This window comes from Globicephala melas, chromosome 2 (assembly GCF_963455315.2).
Source record: "Globicephala melas chromosome 2, mGloMel1.2, whole genome shotgun sequence".
NCBI classification, from domain to species: Eukaryota; Metazoa; Chordata; class Mammalia; order Artiodactyla; family Delphinidae; genus Globicephala; species Globicephala melas.
The window spans coordinates 117,768,211-117,784,729 of record NC_083315.2 but is presented as its reverse complement, the minus strand read 5'-3'; positions in this window follow the sequence as shown (position 1 = coordinate 117,784,729).

The following is a 16,519-nucleotide window of genomic DNA, read 5'->3' as shown; positions in this document are numbered from 1 at the left end:
CATTTGAACATTGCTCTTTTAGTTTCTTCTGACCATTTAAGACCAACATCTTTTTGTTGCTTTCCTGGCATTCTTTGAATTTGATTCTTCAGTGTAAATGCCTATCTTACATTTTGTCATTGCAAAGCTAATGACAAATAGTCTTCTAATACAATTAGAAGTCTTCTCTACAATTGCTGTGTGCTGCTCTTCGAGGAACAACTTAAAAACTTTTAATGTTTTACTGTACATTGTTCAATTCTGTTTAGGCTGCAACCGTTTTGATTTCTGATCAACCTCATCTAAAACTTCACACCAAGAAAAATTTCTAAATTATGCCACTAATGTACTGATTTATTTTCTTGGTTAGTACTTTAGTCACTGTTATGGCCTCTCCCATTGCGGAGCACAGGCTCCGGATGTGCAGGCTCAGCGGCCATGGCTCACGGGCCCAGCCGCTCCGCGGCATGTGGGATCTTCCCGGACCGGGGCACGAACCGGCGTCCCCTGCATCGGCAGGCGGACTCAACCACTGCGCCACCAGGGAAGCCCAGTACTTTAGTTTTAAAGCAATAGTTTAAAAAGACAATTTTAATTGTAAAGATACTAAGATTCAGTAAAAGTTTCCATATACACACTAAAATTTGCGCTTACGAAAAAGATTACACCTCAGAGTTCACAGTGTTTCACTGTTTCAAAATTTAATCACAAACAAAAACTCCAAGTGGTCATATATAGATTGAGAGAATTGTTTTTTCATCTTTGTAATTACTGTGCTGGTATTATTTGAACCTACTGTTTAAACACCAGGATATTTAGAACCATGGGTATTGAAGACACAAAATCTTCCCAAGGGAGCTGTAATGATTTTAAAAAATGTTACTAACTTAACCTTCCAAATGCAAGGGTGTCTGTGTATGTTGGGACTGGATTGTATGGGAGTTCTCTGAATCAAGTTCCATGTAGAACACAATGTTTATGAAAGGATAGGTAGTAACAATGTACTAATCAGAAGGTTACACACATATTATTAAAACTCAGCAGTAGCCATAGCAATTGTATAGATTGTAGACCAATAAAAATTGTTTCATGTTGGAGTATTTTATCACTGACATTATTTGGAATTGCTGGCACATGGTGATAAAACTCAAACCTAGTGTTCTGTCCTTGTTACACTATTGTCCTCAGACACTAAACAGTCAGGTTTGATTTACTCATAATTATATAAGAAATTTCAATGAAAATTACAACATATTTAGAATTGAACAATAAAAGTACTCTATCAAAACCTGTGGTATGAGAAAAAGGATTATATATCAAGGGATATATATTGTTTTAAATGCAACTGGAGAAGAAGGATTGAAAATAAATGAACTTTGTATTCAATTCAAGAAAATGAAAAGCAACAACAAATCTAAGGAAAGAAGGGCAAAGGAAATAATAATGATAAAATAAGAATTTTAATGGGATAGAAAACAAACAAAATAAATGGAGGAGATGTTTCATAAAACCAAAAAGATAATAGCTTTGAAAGTCTTAAACCCATTTCTAAAGCTAGGAAGAAAATTGGGTATCAGCTTATCTTCTGAATAATCTTTTACTGGAAATCTTAAATGAATAATTATTCAATTTTTTTTTATCCAGGCCAATTAAGAAGCATCATTGTTTAGTTGTTTAATTATTTAGTTGTTTAATTAAAATTTATCCTTTAATGAATTTCAGGGAAAACTTGATGTTAAAATCATATTTACTACTTATGAATGTAGAAGTAGTTATGAAGTTGAGAAATTATGGAATTTTGTAGTTAAAAGAGTCCATTGAGGTCATTAAGTCCTATCTCCTTACCCAGTTCAAGAATTCCCTCACAGTGTCCCTGATGGTTGATCATCCGACCTCTGTAGGACACGTTCAGTGACAAGACAAGAGAGCTGTAAATTGCTGAGTGCTACAAGTGACTTACACTTTTAGAGAAAAGATAGTGAATTGGGAGGGATTAATATGTGACATACCAAAATAAGCCTGGACCAGAATTTGATGGTGAACATTTAAATCTGTTTTACACAACACATTCTGAGGACTGTAACCATTGATCCACAAAGCCATCTGGCACTCTGATACTGTCATTAAAAGAGAGCGGGGCAGCCCATAATGCAGGAAGTGTGTGCCAGTTTAGAAATATGCTTTCCAAGCAGGGCATCAGGCACCCACTTTCCAACAGAGCCCTATGTGTTTCCCAACTTCAGTAACCGGAGTACATATTTAGGTGAGAAAAGGGCATTAAGAGGCTGGTGGTGCGAATCTGTTTCCTAGGGGAAATGTGGCCTGATCTACTGGGGAAAATTCTATTTTCTGATCTTGTCAAGATCTTGCTTAGCTGCCTTAATGGGGTGAAGCAGCCACAGAATGATCCTATGTATACATTTAACCTGTTCTAAGGACTGCACCGTTTGTTTACAAATAACTTAATCCTCAGAGGTTTAAAAATTAATCTTCATAAAATCCTTGTGAGATGCTGATAGGTCAAGTATTTTGCATGTTTGAAAACATTTGTGAAGAAAAATTCAACAGAGATGAGAGAATCATAGCACAGTGCTTCTCAAACTTGACCAGGTATAGGAATCACCTGGTAATGATAAAATGCAGATTTGGAAGCAGGTTTGAAATTGAGTCTGAGATTTTTGCATTTCTAACAAGCTCCCAGGTGACAGATACCATTGCTGCTTTCTGGACCACAATTTAAATAGCAAGTTCAGCTGGAAGCAACATTTTCACCATGGTTTGGAACTTCCATAAGGAGAAGTCCAGCAGTCAGTTGGAGATGTGCATTCTGGAGTCAGGAGACTCAGGTTTGGGAACTGTAAGCATAAAACTGATAACTGAAGCTGCGGGTTTGATGAGGTTTCTCTTATTTAATTTTTGACTAAGTGCTAACAAGGTAGGTAGGGAGAACAGAGTCAGACACAGTCCTCCTCCGTTGAGCACAGATTATTCCATCATGTATGGTCTCTTGAAATGTTTAATTCTAAAATTCTTCTTTTAATGAGAACATTAAGCCAACTGATTTATCAAATGCATCATTTTCAGCAAGGAAGTATTTCTATTAAAAAGGCTATCGGCACTTCCCTGGTGGCCCAGCGGTTAAGCATCCGCCTGCCAATGCAGGGGACCCGGGTTTGAGCCCTGGTCCGGGAAGATCCCACATGCCAAGGAGCAACTAAGCCCGTGTACCACAACTACCGAGCCTGTGCTCTAGAGCCCGTGAGCCACAACTACTGAGCCCACGTGCCACAACTCCTGAAGCCTGCACGCCTAGAGCCCATGCTCTGCAACGAGAAGCCACCGCAATGAGAAGCCCGCGCACTGCAACGAAGAGTAGCCCCCACTCACCACAACTAGAGAAAGCCCGCGTGCAGCAATGAAGACACAACACAGCCAAAAATAAATTAAAATTAAATAAATTTATAAAAAAAGCTATCAGGTTACTGAAATATTAATGGGAGTACAATATCATATAACTGAAGAGAATGTTTTCATTGAATCCTGGGTTTTGATAATACCCAGAATGAGCTTCTATATTTTAATAGGGGTGTTGAGAAAATGAGATTCTGAGTAATAAACTGTGGAATGGCTTAGTTAATAACTGCCTTTAAGTATCTTAGGGAAGATGCATCCCATTTTTTAGGACTGTGAAAGCCAAGGCATGCTATGAAATGTTCTTAATTAGGTATGTTTATTAGTTACTTAGATAACCATTATGGGTTAGATAGACATGGATATTCCTGGAGTTAGAAAAATAAATTTGACAGTCTGAGCAGTCTTTAGACCAACAGACTACTGTTCTGTGTTTGTTGTGTCTTCTCATCTTCTTATATATTTATTTACAGTAGGCCTTTTCAATTATGTTCACTTATTGAGTATCATACACATTTTGACATGGCTTGTTGTTAATGACTCTATGATCAGTTTCCATTTGGAGTCTAAAGTCCAGCAGGGTTTCAGGGAGCTAATGTTTTATTATTGTAGGTTCTCTGGCAAGAACATTCACGGTGCCCGTTGTGCTTGCTCAGCCTTATGGGCGACAGCTGCATCTGCTTCTCCATCTGCACCTTTCAGTATTAAGTCGATATCTTTAGCTGTCCGACTATCTAATGAAGGAAACTAACTGGCTTGAAAAAAACTCCACCTTTCTGCAAGACTTCCACAAAAAAATAGTTTTGTGAAATGATGTGAGGATTTCTCATGATTAAATAGATCATGAAACTGTGATGGTCGAAAAGATATGTTTAAACATGACCGGAACTTACTTTTATTATTAAAAATATGAACACAAAATGTGTTTAATAATGATGTAGCTATGCTATATGGTATATATAGCTCTGTTCCTGTTATTGATAAAACCCATTCATAAGTGAAATCTAAAGTTGCCACTACAGGGCAAGAAAACCAAATCTTTAACATAGTATACTAGAGACGTCAATCATCGCGCCCGTTGCACTCAGCAAGTCTCTGCTTGTAGCTCCTCTGCTGAGCTAAGCAGCCAGCACCAGTCTCTTCCTTAGACAAAGGCACAGGATCAAGTTTCCTAAAGGCACCTAATCCACAGACTGGCTGCTGAAATGACTTGGCATGAAAAAGTTTTCCCAGTAAGGGACTATTTATACTTCCCTCCTCTAAAAGTTGAATAGGAAAACCCAGAGAGCAGCAGCCATTCTGTAATGAGAGAAAAAAATGAGAAGAAACAAGGAGTGGAAGAGGCACGTTGATGGTGGAACAAGAGGGTTAAGGTTCATGAGCTCCAGCTGGAGGAGTGTTCCTAGATGGCTTTGAATTTTGAAGCATGGCTATTTATGGAATCCTTTCACCCTTACTGCCAAATGTGCCCTTACATCAAATCCCCATTATTGAAGAAGAGTTAAACTTATTGGTGAAACAAAGATCACAGTGACCATGATGATATTACCTTTTCACCTGGCTATTGCTAAGAATAGGGATTCGGTATTAAGAAAACTAATCAGAGAAAGTGAGATATGTGACACATTTGGAGAGTCCCAGAAGATACACTGTTTTGTCTTAACCTGTTCACTTGAAACAGATAAGTTTCACCTGGATTGGGTGTCTTTCTAACACTATCCAGGAGAATTCCTCACTTTCAGCTTTCTGAAGACAACAAAAAGCCTTAATATCAATGAGTAATAGGAGTTATATATAATTCGCTTCACATCTTTGTAATTAGTGCATTGAATGAGTAGGGATCATGAGCTGTAATTATGTATTTTTATCTCTGTCCCTTTAAACGTGTTCAGTGTGTGTAGTTTTCCACCTGTCAACTACTTGAGGAAGACCCTAGCAGGCTGATAATTTTGGGGTCACTTTTACCAAATAGATCCCTCTAAGTCATAGACATAGTCCCACTTAACAATAGCCATGTCCTGTGCTAGGTGGGATACATGTATCATCTCATTTACATTTCTGAATGGTGGTCTGTCTTATGGCTCACGTTGTAATCTGCTATCTGTGTTATCTTAGTCTAAGTCACTTGTTTCACATTCATCCACAAGAATAGTATAAATTACACATACGTGGAGCATCCCATTGTCAGTCTCTGGCTCTTCTCTCAGGGATACTTTTTTTTTTTTTGCAGTACGCGGGCCTCTCACTGCTGTGGCTTCTCCCGCCACGAAGCACAGGCTCCGGACGCGCACGCTCAGTGGCCACGGCCCACGGGCCCAGCCGCTCTGCGGCATGTGGGATCCTCCCGGACCGGGGCACGAACCCGTGTCCCTCGCATCGGCAGGCGGACTCTCAACCACTGCGCCACCAAGGAAGCCCTCAGGGATACTTCTTAATCAGCATGTCTTGGGAATAGTGCTGTTCTCCATATATGCTTTTCCCAGGACCTGGAGATTTTCTCCTGGGTCCCACCCATTCACCTCTTCCTCCACAGTATTTGCTCTGTGATATATAGTTCTTACTTTAGGACCTTTACTCTGAGTCACAGGATTTGCTTATAAACAGCTCAGAGTAAACCTGAAGAGACAAATCTTCAACGACGAATTCTAATGAAAGGCTACGTGTGCCTCTCAAATGCTAGACAAGGCCATCTGTCTGCTTTTCTTTTTCTTGAAAACGGTGATCTGATGCAGCAGCTTTGTGCAGAATGTGGTTGTGTTCTCCTCTGCCTGCTGGGTCCGTTCTGCTGGTGGGGATTCTTTGTGGGCTGTAGCCATGGGAAGGGTGTTTTGGTGATGAGAGTCCCTCCCTGCTAGGAGTCTGGGCTGAAAATGGACACTACTTTGCATAAATCTACGATGCCTGTGTAACATCGGTGTTTCTTGGCAGTTGTTGATAAAAAATATCTCAGAGATACTATAATTCAATCACTTCATATGCAATAGTATGTAGGTTACATAAGTGCTGATACACTAGAGATAAAAATGATTTATAGGGAAGTGCCTTGTGCTAAAAATATCAGTTGCTGATAATTCTAGAAAGTTAGAAATAGAACTAACCTACCAGTCAGATATCTGCAGGGAGGGAGGCATGAGGTATTTAATCATTTACCCTCCCTGGAAAGAAAATTATAATTTCATTTCAAATAATCAATGAAAGATTCTCTATGTGTTAGGTGATTCATACATTAGAGTATATTTTTCCTTTATTTCTGACTCTGTGATTTAACAAAATTAATATTACAATATTATTTCTAGCCAAGTCTTCTTTACTATTAGATTTTAGAAGGATTGAAAAACAAAACTTGCCAAGAGACAAAAATTATTCTGTGCTCTTTTTCTCTGTTTATAGATGTGTCATTACATTTCTCTGTATTATTTTCACTTTCGGATTTTTTGTAAGAATTGCTGAACTAGCTCTTGAATTGAGTGAATATTTTAATTCACTCTGTTTTTTTTATATTATTAAGCCATCAATAAACAAAAGAGTGACTAAAGGAAGAAAATAACGATATAATAAAAATAACAAGGAAATCATTTCAGAGAAACATGTTAGAAAATGTTGAAGAAATTTCAATCAAGAGGTGAAAATAGCTTGAAGGCACTAACACTTTTTCACCTCAGGGTGGCAGCAGCTATTACAAAACTGGAAAGAAGTAATTTTGGTATCTTTCTCCTCCACTTTAAATTCTGAACTTCTCTATTTTTTGTGTGTGATTTTTTTATATCAATGCCCATTCCTTAGTGTTTGATTTTTGAAAGCTAATCTTTACTATCTAAAATAGTTGGACCCCCAAAGTGAAAAAATAGTTTGTTGAAAGTGTACAAAATTGGAAAGTATGACTTTAGCTCTACATCATGCATGGAAAGCTTTCAAAATCTGAGTTCCCAGTAGAAAATTACAAATACATGAAATTAAAAATTTTCTCTGTAAATTAATTCTTTTAAAAGTAGCAATTGTGGACTCTATAGCACAATTGAGAGAGGCTGGGTAGGGATTTTGAGGTCACATTTCATCCTAGAACCTCCAGATGTGACCACATTTTTGACTTATAATTTCTTGCAGAATATTTAATATTTTAGTCATATTTCCATTTGGTTACAATCTAAATATAGATTTAAAGTATGATGTTCTTTTTTTAAGCAAAAGCACAATAACCATTACCAGGGGAATTACACAAAGTTATATTTAGTGGTAGATTCTAAAATGTTACAAATTCTCTCACTCTTCAGTTTCCTTGCTTGAGTGAATTATCATATGAGTGGAGATCTGTGGAGATAAACAGCTTTGGTAAATGTGGGATATAGCAGGTGTTTCAGCTATTTTTAAGCATCAAGGTTTGAGTATTTGCTATTTCCAGTAGGGGTAATCCAACAGAGTTTAGATTCAGAGGTGTTTTCTTTTCTTTTCTTTTTTTTTAGTATAATCAGATGTATTTTAATCTAGTAAATAGAGGAAAACAGATATAGTCCATATCTTTTAAGAAGAAGAATCCACCGGTGTTGATATTAAGAACAAATGCAGAGGCCAGAGGGTGGCAGAGTGAGTTGTTTAGGGGCACGACTGCATGGGTTCAAGTCCCAGCTTTGCCGCTGCCCAGCTGAATCACTTTGGGCACGTTTTCTAACCTCTCTGGACTTACTTCCTCAGCTATAAGATGGGGACAATCACAGTACCTACCTTATAGGGTTGTGTGAGGATTAAATGATTAAGTGCCTGTAGTATGCTTAGAACATTGCCTGGAGCTAACTAAATGCCCTGTAAGTGTTGGCTGTCATCATTGTCATGGGAGGCCTTACTTCTTTCTCTCTGATTCTTCCTTGTCTATTAGGCACCCCACGTTATTATCTGCCTTTTACAGATGAAGAAATGAAGACTTAAAGACCTTATAAAAGCTTGTACAACCAGTAAGTAGTAAAGTCCATGGATTATACTGTACCGATTGTATAAAAATGCATCATAAACTGCAAATGAATAATATACTTAGTAGTAATTAATAACATGAATCGAGCACTCACTTTGTGCCAGGCACTGTTATATGTACTAAGGATAACCTCTGAGATAAGCACTATTATTATTTCCATTTTGCCAATGAGGAAACCAAGGCGCAGAGTGGTTAAGTAACTCACTCAAGATCACATAACTACTTAGTGGTAGACTTGAGATATAAGTCCAGGTAGTTTGATCCAGACTACATGACCTATTTTTATTCTTTTCCCTGAGGGTGATTTAAATTCCTATGGAGCTTGTATGGGGTCCTGAGATCAGGGAAGGATGTTGGAGGAGGTCACTGAACAGCTGTGCCCACTGGTTGAGTGGAGAACTGGACCCGGGCAATTGGATGCTCCTCACCCCCAACCCCATCCTCAGAATGATGTTCTGCTTTCAAAGACACAGCCTTAAGAGGATAGGTATTGAGGGACTTCCCTGGTGGTGCAGTGGTTAAGAATCCACCTGCCAATGCAGGGGACAGGGGTTCGAGCCCTGGTCCGGGAAGATCCCACATGCCACAGAGCAACTAAGCCCGTGTGCCACAACTACTGAGCCTGTGCTCTAGAGCCTGCAAGCCACAACTACTGAGCCTGCGTGCCACAACTACTGAAGTCCACGTGCCTAGAGCCCATGCTCTACAACAAAAGAAGCCACTGCGATGCGAAGCCCGTGCACCACAACGAAGAGTAGCCCCCACTCGCTGCAACTAGAGAAAGCCCGCGCACAGCAACGAAGACCCAATGCAGCCAAGAATAAAATAAAATAAATTAAAAAAAAAGAGAGAATAGGTATTGATGAGGCCATCTGAACTGAAAATGTGACAGAACCCAATTAAGCCCTCTCTATAAACTTTTAAAGTTCTGGCGGGTGAGTGCAGAGATCTACTTATCTAGTGGCCACCCAAGACGAGCCTTGCATGTAAGTTCCCTTGCTTATTAAAATTGTCACCCAGTAATCTGGAGTGGTCTGACTCTTTCCTCAGTTTTTGCTCTCAGTCTATGGGGGTCAGTTGAACCAACATGGGGTCATTTGGTCATTAGTGGCTTCTGGATGGAAGGCTATTCTATTTGATCTTCAGTCATCAGCCTTTCCCTCACTGCCTGTTGCTCCTGTAACTTGTGGGCTGTTTCTCTTGGTGATGCTTCAGGAGAGCCCAGCCACGAGGCCCTGCTGACAAGCTCCCACATCTGCTCACATGGGTCCTGCTGACATTCCCAAACTCAGCCGGTCCACAAGTTGGCCACTGGCTGTGGGCTTTCATCACTGCCCCATGCTGGGGTGACCTCTTGCTTGGTGTACTGATTTGTGATTTTCAAGTAACTTCTGCATCCTTTGTTAAAGGTTTTGAAAACTTTTGTTGCTCTCTCTAGCTCCCTGCCTGCAGGTATACCTGAGTAGGGGTAAGGGCACTGTTCTCATAAGCCTTCTCCACACTGATATCTACTTTATTATAATTGCCTGTTAGAACAGAACTCCAGGCAGGAATAAAGACTCATACTCCTATTGATTGGGGATTTACACTTACCTGAAATCTCTACTACTATCTCCTCCACCACACATTTTGATGTTGAGTTGAGGTACACGGCCCTATACTCATGTCCTAAATATCCCTCCTTTACTACTACCCATTTCCTACATTCCTCTCCCTCTCTACCCAGACTCCTGATTTCTTTAGTTTTAATGGAGATATAATCTATTTCCAGCACTATCATTACCACCAGCATTGTCACCATCACTGAGAATATATAGCATATTCCCAGGCCCTGGTATTATATTAGGCGTGTGTTGCAAAGAGACAGCTGGTACCTGCAAGAAAATCTAACTTTACAAGAGTTTAGGGGGGTCACTTCAATTGGGTAATATCTGCTTCTCCCAATTAATACACTGGGAAAATAGAGTAGATGAAACTGGTGAGATAAACAAGAGTCATATCTTGAGGGGCCATGTAAGCCAGGTTAAAGAGTTTAGATTTTATCTTGAAGGCACTGAGGATCCCATGGCAGATTTTAAGCAGGACAATGTATGATCAGAGTGGAAAACCGGAAGGTTGGTAAGGCTGGATGGAATCAATAAAGAGGGCAGCTGGGAAGAGTACCTGTGGACATCTAGGCAAGAGGGATGATGCTGGGAGGAGGGTAGTGGGAGTGACAGGACCTGGAGATTGGTTGTAGGAGGGAAAAGAGACAGGCTCCCTCTGCTTGGAGTTATCTCATTTCAGCTAGAAAATTCATACTTATTTTTTAACAACTTTATTGAGATATCTGTGACATATACAAATTGTATATATTTAAAGTGTGCAACTTGATGTTTTGATATATGTATATATTGTGAAAATATCACCACAATCAAGCTAAGTAACTTAACCATCACCCCTACTTGGTTATGATTTTGTGTATGTGTAGAGAAGTTTTAAATTAAGGTATATCTTCTTAGCAACTTACAGGTATACAATATAGTATTGTTGAAAATGTGAAATATACGTGTATATGTGTACACACACTCACAGAGGAATATTATTCAGCCTTAAAAAAAAAAAGGAAAATCCTGCCATTTGAAACCACATGGATGAACCTTGAGGGCATTATGCTAAGTGAAATATGCCGGAGAAAGACAAATACCACATATGTGTTCTTTTTTTAAAAAAATATATTTAATCAATTAATTTTCTTTCTTTCTTTCTTTCTTTCTTTCTTTCTTTCTTCTATTTTATTTTTTGGCTGTGTTGGGTCTTAGTTGTGGTACGCAGGATCTTTTGCTGCGGTGCATGGGCTTCTAATTGTGGTGTGCAGGTTTTCTCTTTCTAGTGTGGCATGTAGGCTCCAGGGCACATGGGCTCTGTAGTTTGTGGCAATCGGGCTCTCTCGTTGTGGTGCATGAGCTCAGTAGCTGTGGTGCGTGGGCTTAGTTGCCCCGCGCCATGTGGGATCTTAGTTCCCCGGCCAGGGATCGAACCAACGTCCCCTACATTGGAAGGCGCATTCTTTACCACTGGACCACCTGGGAAATCCCTGCATATTTGTTATTAAAGAGCTTACCAGTGAAGCCTTCCCTGACTTCCCATAGCTTGCTTCCATAGCAACCTGTACACATTTGATATGATAAATTTTTTTACTCTTTCTCACTAGAATGTGCTGTCCCTAATGAGGGCAGTTATTTTTCCCCAAAGTTTTTGTATCCTCAGGGTTTATTCCATTGCTTGGTACATAAAAGTCTGTTAAATATTTGTTTAATGAATGAATGGATGAATAAACAAATGAACAGACCTATCAGAGTAGGAGGTGTTACTCTGTGGAAAGTTATGGCCAAGCCTTGGCACACAAATCCCCTGACTGGACATCAGTGGGAAACACCTGGATCCTGCAGAGCAGACAAAGGTATTGGCCCAGAACTGGCAGAGCAGGAATGTCAAGGCGTGCGATCTGAACATTAGGCACAGGCGGGGCAACCTGACTTCTTATGCAGCAGAACTCATGTCTGGATTTTAATGTATCTGGGTATAAAAAATCAGGGATCCCTCCATTCTATACTTCTCTGAGCTGGTGGACTGAAATTCTAGTGTGCCACCATGAAAAGCAAGGGTAGTAAAAGGGAGCCACATCCACCTACCTGCATCTCAGATAGATATCCTTTGCACTATTTGCTGTGCAAAGCAGACCAAAGAGAAAGCAACTTTGAACTACTTTATGTCTCCAGTCTTGCCTGCCCTCCAAACCAAAGCAGCTCTCGGTGCATCTACCACACATGTGCAACACTTGTTATTGTTAGATTTTTATGATTTTTGTTAGACTAACTGGTGTGAAGCTGTATTCCATTGTTTGTTCCAGATTTTCCAAACTTTTAATCTTTTATTTTAAAAAAGTTATCATATCTGGATTCCTGATCCTCTACAAGTACTTTCTGTCTTTGCTTCCTGATGAGATTCAACAGAAATTTGTCCATTTTATTGGTTCTTTCAAAGAACCATCTTAGGGGTTATCATTCTAATATTTTTCTGTTTTCCTATTCATTATTTTCTTCTCCTATTAATTCCTTTGTGCTTACCCTTGACTTGCTTTATTGCTTTTTTATAAGTGCTCAGCTCATTAAAATTTTTATTTTATTTTTAAAAATATTTGTTTATTTATTTTCGCTGTGCTGGGTCTCAGCCACAGCACGCAGGATACTGAGTTCTGGCATGCGGGATCTAGTTCCCCGACCAGGGATCGAACTTAGGGCCCCTGCACTGGGAGCATGGAGTCTTACCCACAGACCCAGGGAAGTCTCTCAGCTCATTTACTATGATGCTTTCTTACTTAATATTTAAAGTGTTTATGAATGTTTTACTCTGAGTACCTTGTTGGTGATACTATAGTCTTTTATATGTAGTGTTCTCATTTTGGTTATTTCTAAATTGATCCTAATGATGGCTTTGAGGTTTTTCTTTTACTTAGGACATTTTTAGGAGGTGGTGTTTGGTTTGTGGTATACATAATTTTTATTTTTTTGTGGTATGCATAATTTGATCTACATATCCAGTAAGTTGATCTCATTATGTACTTCTTGAAACATCATCCTTTTTTTTTTTTGCCCACTTGATTTGCCAAGATGCAGATGGTGTCAAAGTTCCCTACTACTACTGTGTTGCTGAAAAAGTATCCTTGTATTTCTAAGGACATATTTCCTGTGTGTTTTCAATACAACCCTAGTCGGCATATGAAGATTTGACTGTTATACTGATACTAAGGACTGTATCACTTATTAATATAAAATGATCTTATTTGCTCTATGTAATGCTTTTGGCCTTATAGTCCTCTTAATTTATTAGTATTTTCATCACTGCTTCTATTTTGTTTGCCTTTGTTTTTCATACATTTTCCTTTCCTTTAACTTTTTTTCTTTTTATGTCACTTGATGTTAGATGGGGCTCGTAAACACAGCAGTTTGGGACTCAGTCTGCAACGCTTTGACTTCAATAGATTTGATGTTACTTGTCATCTTGTTTCATGTTTTGTTTGCCCATTTATGTGCGTTTCCATCGTTTTGAAATATGGATCTAATTTTCTTTGCTTTTATCTTCCTTTGGAGATAGTCACACACACATTTAAATTCTGCTAGTGGTAGTTAGCTTTCAAAGTTTTTCAAAAGCATTCTTAAATTTACATTTCTCTAACCCCCAGAGTAAAACCATATTTTTGATTACCATTCAGAGCAGTTTAACCTACCCTCCACCTTCTCCTTGCTCATTGCCCCTCACCCATCAAGTTCTTCTTAATGAAATCTGGGTTTTATTTTTATTTATTTTTAGAAATATTTATTTATTTACATGGCTGCACCAGGTCTTAGTTGCAGTACGTGGGATCTTCGCTGCGGCATGTGGGTACTTTAGTTGCGGCATGCAGGCTCTTAGTTGGGGCATGCTGGATATAGCTCTCTGACCAGGGATCCACCCTGGGCCCCCTGCATTGGGAATGCAGAGCCTTTAAGGGAAGACTTAAAGACTTCCCTTAAAGGGAAGTCCCGAAATCTGGGTTTTAAAATTTAGATTATAAAAATTTTAAAAATACTGCATCTTTCAAAAATGTTTTGCTATTGCTTTAGTTTTTATTTTTAAACTATTCCTAGATGATTAAATCTATATTGGTTTCAGTCATTTTTGGAGCTCTGGAACATGCCTATGCTATTACTCCCTCATGTTTACCTCCTTCTAGGCTGCTTCTTTTGGTCAATTGAAATTTGTTTTCAAATGCATGTTTTTTAAAAGGCTTTAAAAATATGAGTGGGTATACTTTCTAAAATACCTGAATTTGTTTTATTGCTTTCACAAGTGTGAGACAACTTGGCTGTATGGTTGAGAAACGTTGCCTGCCATATCAGTAAACAAAGGATGCTGTGGCCATCAAGCCAGAGGCCACTGTAGCCACACCCAACTGTGCACCCCGAAGGGATTCAGGATGTAGAAAAGCAGGATACTGGCCCTAGATAGCTAAGGTGCATATCAAAGGAATAATTTCAATGAGCCCAGCCTCTTGCATCTTCCCATACACAGAAAAGCACTAAATTAATTAACTTGAGACGTCTGGTTTTCTTTAATTAACAGCAATCTTTCGATGTTCCAACTACCTGGTTTCTGTTGCAAAGCTTGTATAAACCCTGGCTCCTCTCTTACCTCTTCCGGAGCAGCCCCTCAGAGGTATCTGAGAGCCTTTCAGGCTTAAGTCCTCAGGAAGTCCACCGAATAAAACATAATTCTCAACTTTCAGGTTGTGCTTTTTTTTCCCCAGTCAACAGCTGTGTATAAAATTCTTGGGTCAAAATAAGTTTCCCCTCAGCTGTAGCAGAGTGGGGACAAGGTGCTTCTAAGAGCAGGCCCCAGACACCTCCACAGATTTGCACACTTGATGGTTGCTCCTCAGCGTGGCCTGGTCCTTGGCCAGGCCTCACAGGTGGCCAGGAGGCTGGTGGCCACCTGTTTTTGCCTTTTCCCTGGCACACACCTCCCCACTGGGCCTTGTCCTTGAAGCTCGGGCACTGAAGGTGAGGAGTGAGCAGAGAGGGTTTGCAGAGGGCTGGGCCCCTGATTAAGGCTCGTCTGGGATGGGGGGTGGGGCGACCGGAGAGGGCGCGGCCCTGGTAGAGTCCCTGTGGCCCCGCGTCACGAGAGCCGGGTAGGCAGCCGACTCCTTAATGTCCTCCGCGTGCTTCACAAAGAAGCCGTGGACGACCTGTGTGTTGGTGACGGCCTGCAGCAGCGTCCTCTGCGGAAAGTTGAGGCCGTACACCCTGCCGGGCTCCACCACTGGGCGACCCCGGCGCCCCAGGCCGCAGCGCTGGCCCCGGAACTCCTGCGGGCGGAAGCGGCAATGCGTGCTGCAGCACGCAGGTTATCCCGCCGCCGCACGCAGGTTATGCCGCCGCCGACGCTCTCCGATGTAGTCCGGGCCCACTTCCGCACCGGCCTCGCTGCTGCTGCGTCTCCGGGCCTGGCATCCTGCGCCGCCACACAAAGTCCCCAAGTGCAGCTGGTGCAGCAGGTGGGCCACGTGCGGCCCCGTGGCTCGCGAGCCCCTCGGGCCTGTGCCCGGTCGGCATGACGAACACGGGCAGCAGCGCCGGGGGCTCCAGGCCCGGCCCAAACGGTGAGCGTTTTGTACTAAATATGGGATGGTTTTGGTTGTGCATTATTTCATAACCTAGTTATATCACGTAGAGATAAATGATTTGCTTTGAAAAGTTTTTCACAAATGAGAGTTTAAAAAAAGTATGGTTTAAAAATACATAAAGGGGTCATACATTCTGAGCAAAATGACTAAAATAGCATAATATTTAAGGGTCATTGTCATTGGTTGTTTTGTAATTTATTCTGTAGAAAGAGGGCAGAGAACCTAGGAATTACTAGTGTTTCTCAGCAGAGCATATAAGTGCTACTCCCAGTTAGTACTGAGGTAAACTTGGCTTTCTTTAGAGAACGTTGTTTTTTTACCCCCTCAAGTATGACTTTTATTTAAAGTTTTTATCAATTTTGGACTCTGTAGTAAATATTGAATACATCTGGTTTTGTGGTAGATGACTCATAGTTGTTGTTTCAGGAAAATCTGTATTTTTAATTCTATTTGGTCTGAATAAATGAGTTTTGTAATAAGTGCTTATGGTTAGAAATGGATTAAATGAACTCTGGAAAAAACAAACAAAGAAACCAACCCAAAAAACCCCTCAGAACAAACGAAAAATGAGTTTCCCCTTAAATCTTTTAAAAGATTTTTTTCCCTGTCCTTTGGCCTTGAATGTTGCAGTACATTTTATTTTAATCCAGGGCAGGAAAAAATAGGGGCATTATGGTATCGTGGTTCAGAGGACTCACTTTAGTACCTCACAGACAGGGGTTTCAGGCTTCTATTTGTCACTTACCTGCTTACCACTTACCAAAGTCATAAGATTTTGGGAAGGTTAAGCCTCAGTTTTCCCACTAGCATGAGGAGGGAACCCAATGATGGTATTTAACCTCACAGAGTTATTGTAAACATTCAGAGTTAATTTGTATACAGTATTTAGCCCAGTACCTGTTATGTTACTCAATTATTATTTATTTGATTTCCCCTTCTGTCTGTTAGGACTTTTTTCA